The sequence below is a fragment of the Vicia villosa genome, linkage group LG7 (genome assembly GCF_029867415.1).
Source record: "Vicia villosa cultivar HV-30 ecotype Madison, WI linkage group LG7, Vvil1.0, whole genome shotgun sequence".
Taxonomy (NCBI): Eukaryota; Viridiplantae; Streptophyta; class Magnoliopsida; order Fabales; family Fabaceae; genus Vicia; species Vicia villosa.
Genome location: NC_081186.1, coordinates 101,749,846 through 101,756,883, shown reverse-complemented (window position 1 = coordinate 101,756,883; position 7,038 = coordinate 101,749,846).

Sequence of the window (7,038 nt, the reverse complement as noted above, 5' to 3'; positions counted from 1 at the left end):
CTCATTCAGCAGGAAACTGGTTTTGCTATCGCGTCGTTACCGTTCAAATATCTTGGAGTCTCATTGGCTAGTAGAAAACTGGCTGTCTCTCAATGTCAACCGTTAATTGAAAAAATGTTTGTTCGATTAAACCATTGGAGCACTAGACTTGTTTCTTATGCGGGCAGAATCCAACTTCTGAAAAGTGTTATATTCTTCATTGCTAATTACTGGATGCAAATTTTCCCTCTGCCTAAAAAAGTTATTTTTCACATTAATAGTATTTGCAGGAGTTTTCTTTGGACTGACAAAGAAAACATTAGCAAAAACACTCCAATGGCATGGGATCGGATTAGTGACCCTTTGTTGAAGCAGGCATAGCGGCAAGCAACAAAAGATTTGCAAATATTTATCCAGGATTTATCATGTCCACAGAGATGGTGGAATGTCATTCAACAGTTTATATAGTTTCGAGCTTGGGTTTGAATGTTCAAAAGTGTAAAAAGATATAGAAAGGAAAAAATAAACACATTCTTAGAAGAGAAATAACTTATCAGGCATGCAAATATACTCACTCATCACAAACTTTAACTTATCGATCAGTTGCACTCAACCTACGATACTCGTCATTACCATCACGTGCCTCTCACGTCAGTGTCCATATATGGAGAACCTACGAGACAACTCACAACCAAGGTTATCTCTAACGCAAAGCTGCGAGAACATTCGTATTCTCGCATCGGCGATCTCTTGCGCGCCACTCGAACACGAAAGCATTAAGCTTCAACACAGAAGTGATTGTCTGCTCTAAATCTTTCTCTATAGTTTAGAAACTAACAAAAATCTATCCCTAATCAGAATCTGTGAAGTTTACGTCTAAAGCAACACAAATCCCAAACATAATTCAAAAAGATTAAGGAATATAACAATAATGATTCGTAAAGAAAATTTTATACAATGCCATGAGCAACAAATATACATAAGATTCGAGTAAATATACAAACAAAACCCAACACAAAAGAAATACACAAAGAAGAGAAGAGATAAACCAAACATCTCGCGGGTTTTCAGTTCCGATTAATGAGAAATCCACCTCCGATCATCCAATTGCATGACCCAATATTGTTTTCTAAGCTAATCCTAATCTAAGAATGAAGGTGGTGGAGTTTGGGACAAAACCCCCCTAAAACCCCATAAACTAAAATGTCTCAAATGAAGAGAATATAAACAAAATTCTGCACATGCTCGCTCAGCGAGGTGCACTTATTACACAAAATATCTAGTATAGTAAAAGTAATCTCGCTTAGCGAGCTCTGAAAACTCTGCATCTTTGTTTTTAGTCCATGGAAGCGCGCTTGGAGTCCGCTTAGAGAGCTTCTGCAGAATTTCCATTTTATTGCTCCAAAACTGCAAAATCGAAGTCGTGCCTTTGACACTTTATTCCTCGAGGCTCCGATATGCATAAATACCTATAAAACAAAGGAAAAACTATCAAACGGTACACAAAACAAATGAAAACTTAAGTATACTAATATATACACAAAAGTTGGGGTTTTATTACAAAAATGATAAGAATAGAATCGATAAGTGCCACAATTATATACTCAAAATAACTGAAGGTGGAGAAAAACACAAGAAAGGGGGGATTGAATTGTGTTCTTTATCAATTTAAAATCCCTTTCTTTTCATTAACGTCTTTTTTTCTTTTGTTTTACTCATCTATTGGATTATCATTTGATGTTGCGGAAGCATGATGAATACATAACCAATAATATGTTCATTTTAACTTCTAAAGGATATCAGAACTTCTGACTTGCTCAGTACAGTTCTGCAGATTAAGGCTTGGAAGTTCTAAGTTAAAATAACATGAGCAGAAAGTAAAAGACACATTCATTTTTATCCTGGTTCACCTTCTAACTAAGGCTACCTCCAGTCCACCTTCTTCAAGTGATTTTCCTCTCAACAGAGGTCTTAATCCACTATAACCAAATCATGATTACACCTGCACGATCCTCCGTCGCAACTGACAACCTGCACAGCCAACTGTTGTGACTAAGCATCTGGACAATGACCCGTTCAGTGATCTTCACAAGATATATCGTCCATTGACTCAGGAACCCTGCACAAGCTACCCGCGAGTGACTAACCCCTAGTTGACTGAACCGTTCAGTGATCCCAGCAGGATATAACGTTCATCACACTAGTAACCTGCACAACAACCCGTTGTGACTAACTCCCTACACAGCTGCCTGCTGTGACTGACTACAGATGATGAACCGTTCAGTGATCTTAGCAAGATATAACGTTCATCTATCTTCCAGAGATTATAGGTGTGCTTCTTAATTAAGCAGATGGTCTCCTATTTTCAAATACATTTGTTTACGACACACTGACTTGAAGTCACTTTTGGTGCCTAAACATCCTATCAGAAGTTTCTAAGATATAACACACTGCGAGCAACAACTCTATATGTTTTAAATTGTATTACAAGTTGTAACAGAACTTGTAGTCTTCTTCTTTTATCTTCTGATTGAGATCTTCTCCTTCTTCTCATAAGCAGATTAAAAGACTTGGCTCTTATGTAGGATGCTTCTTGCCTGATCTCTTGAATCTTCTGAAAGCTGATTAAGGGACACACCCTTTTCTAAGAATGCTTCTTCAGAATGATTATTATCTTCTTCTTCGACAAGCTGATAAAGAGCAATAGCTCTTAATTGAATTGCTTCTTATGCTTCTTCTTCCATAAGTAAATTCAGAACAACAGTTATGTTTTATATGCTTCTTCATATTGGACTTCAGCTCCTTCTTTAACAATAATGATCTTAAAGCATATTACAGCTGATGACATATTGATTAACTTTAGTAAACATGAAACACTCTGCCAGCAACAACTCAGTGTCTTCAGTTTGCTTTGTCTTTCAATATGATCAATTTACCACTTGATCAAGTATTCTTGAATATCTCCTAGCTTTATTTGAGGATATTGCTTAATAGCAGGTTTTCTTCTTCTCTATCTTCTGAAATTCTTCTTGTAGGCATGTGATGTGTATTTCAACATTTGATTCCTCATACACTTCGTGTAAGCTGCCTCTTGTGTAACTTCTGATGCATGACTTCTTATTTCATCAATCAAGTGTTCATGCCCAGCTTCTTCATCTACAAATGCACCAATGCGTTATGCAGATTCTTTCTTCTTCTTTTGTACGGAATATTTCTTTGGTTGCACACTTTCTTCTTGTCTCCATGGATGATCCTCACTGGATATTTTCTTTTTCTCTTCGGATCCATTCAAGGGATGGATGATCACTCACTCTTCATTATGGATAAATTGATTTATTTTCTCTGAATAAGATGGATGGATTCCATATGCTATGGTCACTCCATACACTTCAAAATCGAAGATTTGTTCTATTTATAGCTTGGTGAGTGTTACCATTAAAATCTAGCCGTTGAGTTTTGTTTGGATGTTGCTTTGAAAGCTTCGTCTAGATTGAGCCTTTTGTGACAAGTGTTGTTCTTTGGCATAACCTTATCCATAACATGATGATTACAGTTGATGGCGTGCTTCTTTTGGTTAAGCTTGTCTTTCCAATGTACTGCATGTGGGTTGCTTCTTCTTTTCACCTTGGGAGTTATTCTTTTTAAATCGTTGCAACTGTTTTGCATGTGATAATGTTTCTAACGACTTTCCCTTAGATTCTAAGCTCTTTTTAATTTAATCTGTATGCTGAGCTGTAGATTCTTCATTTGCGTGACCTCTCAGAACCTGTGGCTTCAGAACTTCTGATCTTCATACTTGCGTGATCTTCTGATGTTTGCAAAGCTTCTTACAGTTGATCTTTCTTGTTTATTTTCTTACAGCTTCTGATGTACTTTTTGATTTAGACTGTTGTATGTAGACTTTGATATTGCTTATTCTTCTGAGTAGTCTTGTCTCTGATTGTTGCTTCTCTTGCTTCTGACCTGCGATGTTTGGCTTGTTTAACATTTTCTTAATCAGAACATCTGATAATGATATTTAGCTTTGACAGTCTTCTGGATATAGTTGTTGTACTCTTTTTCTAATGAATCATGTATAAGATTTATAACATAACGTCCGCACACTAAATGAAACCATTAGTAATAAAATTGTTACTTCACAAATATATGTTCGTTATCATCAAAACCAGATTCTGAACATAGATTCTCAATCTTGTTCTAACAATAACGACATTTTGCCACTTATCACCCTTTCTCTGCATGAGGTTTGAGCTTGATCTCTCTCTTGGAATGGTATAAAGCGACAATTGGGAAACTCCTTTGGAATTTGTGTGAAAAGAAATATAAGTTGTGGATTAACTGGATACACTCATACTATTTAAAAAATTTGGATCCCGCGAGCTTCTGTCCAGGTATGAGTTGCTCCTGGACTCTTAAGGCAATGTTCAAGCAGCGAGACATCCTTATGCAATCTGAGGAATGGAAGGGATTTCAAAACACAGGAAGGTATGTAACTAGAAAGGCTTATCACTTGTTTAGAGGGGATAAGCTCAAAGTGGAATGGAGAAAACTCTTTTATGGCAATCTTGCTAGACCGAGAGCTAAATTTATTCTTTGGTTGACTTGCCTAGATAGACTTCCCACCAAAGACCGACTGCATCGCTTTGGTGTCTTTACTGATAGAAAGTGTGCTTTTTGTGGATTACATGAAAGTTGCAACAATCTCTTCTTTGATTGTACTTACACACATACAATTTGGTCCGATATACTCAAGTGGATAAACGTGAGTCATAGTCCGGGGGGCTGAAATTCTGAGCTGAGTTGGGCGTGCCAGAAGGTTAGAGGAATAGGTATCAAAAACAACATCATAAAAATTGCTATAGCTGAAACTGTATATGCAATTTGGACAACTCGAAACAAGATCAATTTTCAAAAAAAGAATGTTGACTATCTCCATAGTAGTGGTGTGATTGATATATATATATATATATATATATATATATATATATATATATATATATATATATATATATATATATATATATATATATATATATATATATATATATATATATATATATATATATATATATATATATATATATATATATATATATAATGTTAGGCGAGAGTTGTATGCGAAGAACCATTAAATAGTGTGTGTAAGGTAACATCAATCTAATCACAAAGAGTAACAAGTTCAAAACTTTGCTACCTAAAATTCCGATTAGATTTTGTGTTGTCTTTACTAATCTTAAGTTCAAATCGAAAGATACTTAACTGTATTTGCATTCTTTGTTTCCTTTTCTAAAATTGGTTTTGTCATTACTAGAACAAGTGAGAGATTGTTGTAATTTTTAATTACTGAAGATATTAATTAAATATAAAATAAACAACCATTATTGTGTTCCAATAATAACATGACACCTTGCAAGTGAGTAAAGAGTAACAATACTTAGTAACGAGTTGCAACACTTGGTGAAAAAGTGTGTTTTATCAAGGATCGCAATACTTAGTAAAGAGTTGCAACACTTTGTGATAAAGTGTGTTTTATCAAGAGTCACAATACTTAGTAAAGAGTTACAACACTTGGTGGAAGAGTAAGTTTTATCAAGGATCGCAACCTTGTAAAACAACATCATTTAGTCTATAAATAGACTGTTTCGGATTAAAAAAAATATCAATTAGAACTTTCCTCTAACTTGTTTAAATTTGAGATTTCTTTCTTCCTTACATTTGAGTTTTTATTTGTCTTGTACAAACTCGAAGGTAGGTGAATTATCTTAGGTATTCCTGCATGTAGACTCTAAGACAAAAAGAGAGTGCTTGTAGACATCCCTATTTGGGAGGTGATTTGGAAAAAATGCATTTAACTTTAATTTAGTGTTTATTTATCAATGATGTATATTTTTTAGTATCTTATTATATAGCTAATAGATTAAAAATTTATCTATTTTTTCTAAGAGTTTAATGGTTATATACTAATAGTAAATGGTATTACACGGTCAACCAACAGAAATAAATTATTCAGTCATATTATACCTGTAACTTAAAATTTACAGTTTGATGTGACAGAATACATGATGGTAATCGATAAATAATTTTACATTTTAGTGCATATTTCATTTTCTCATTTTATAATCATTCCTTTTTTATTTCTCTTTTAAATTCTTAAACAAAATTTCAAATTTTTTCTTTAGATATCATAAAATAATGAGAGCGAAATGAAGGGAATTGGGGCGGGTGAATTGTAGCGGAGAAAGAAGATTTCATTGTATCGTCTAGAAATTTTATTATGAAATAAGACAAATTTTTCATCCGGCCTAAATTGAAGGAGAATAAATAAAATGATAAATAAAGAAATGAAATTGAATCCATATCAGTCAATCTAGGCGACTCCTTCGGATTTCAAATAATTTAACCAATGAAATACCACTCAATTCTATCTTATTATGTCCATGGATTCCATATTAATGATTTATGTTTTTGAAACTTGTTGTTACTCTCCAATGCATGACAGTCGACAACACACATGTCTCTGCACACATCACTCAATCTAAGCCGACCTATATTTTCATGTATATTAAAAATAGGCTAAATAGATCGGCCTATATTTACATGTATATTAGAAAAAAGGCTTAATAGGTAAGTCTATATATGCATATATATTAGAACAAAGGTTAAATACGCAGACTTTTATATATATATATATATATATATATATATATATATATATATATATATATATATATATATATATATATATATATATATATATATATATATGAGGAGGGTTATATTTACTCCAGGAGTAAGTTATTATAACTTACTCCAAATCTAGACCATTGATTCTTTTCAATCTAGTGGTTAAAAATAATAAGTAATTAAATGTGGAAAGAGAAAACTATTACTTACTCCCTCCGTCCCACAATGAGTGACCCAAATAGAATAAAATGATGTCCCAAAATGAATGAACCATTTCAATTTCCAATACACTTTTTCCAATTTTACCCTCTAATTAATAAAAAGTTCACAATTCCCAATACATAATAAGGGTACTATAGTAAAAATGATACTCTC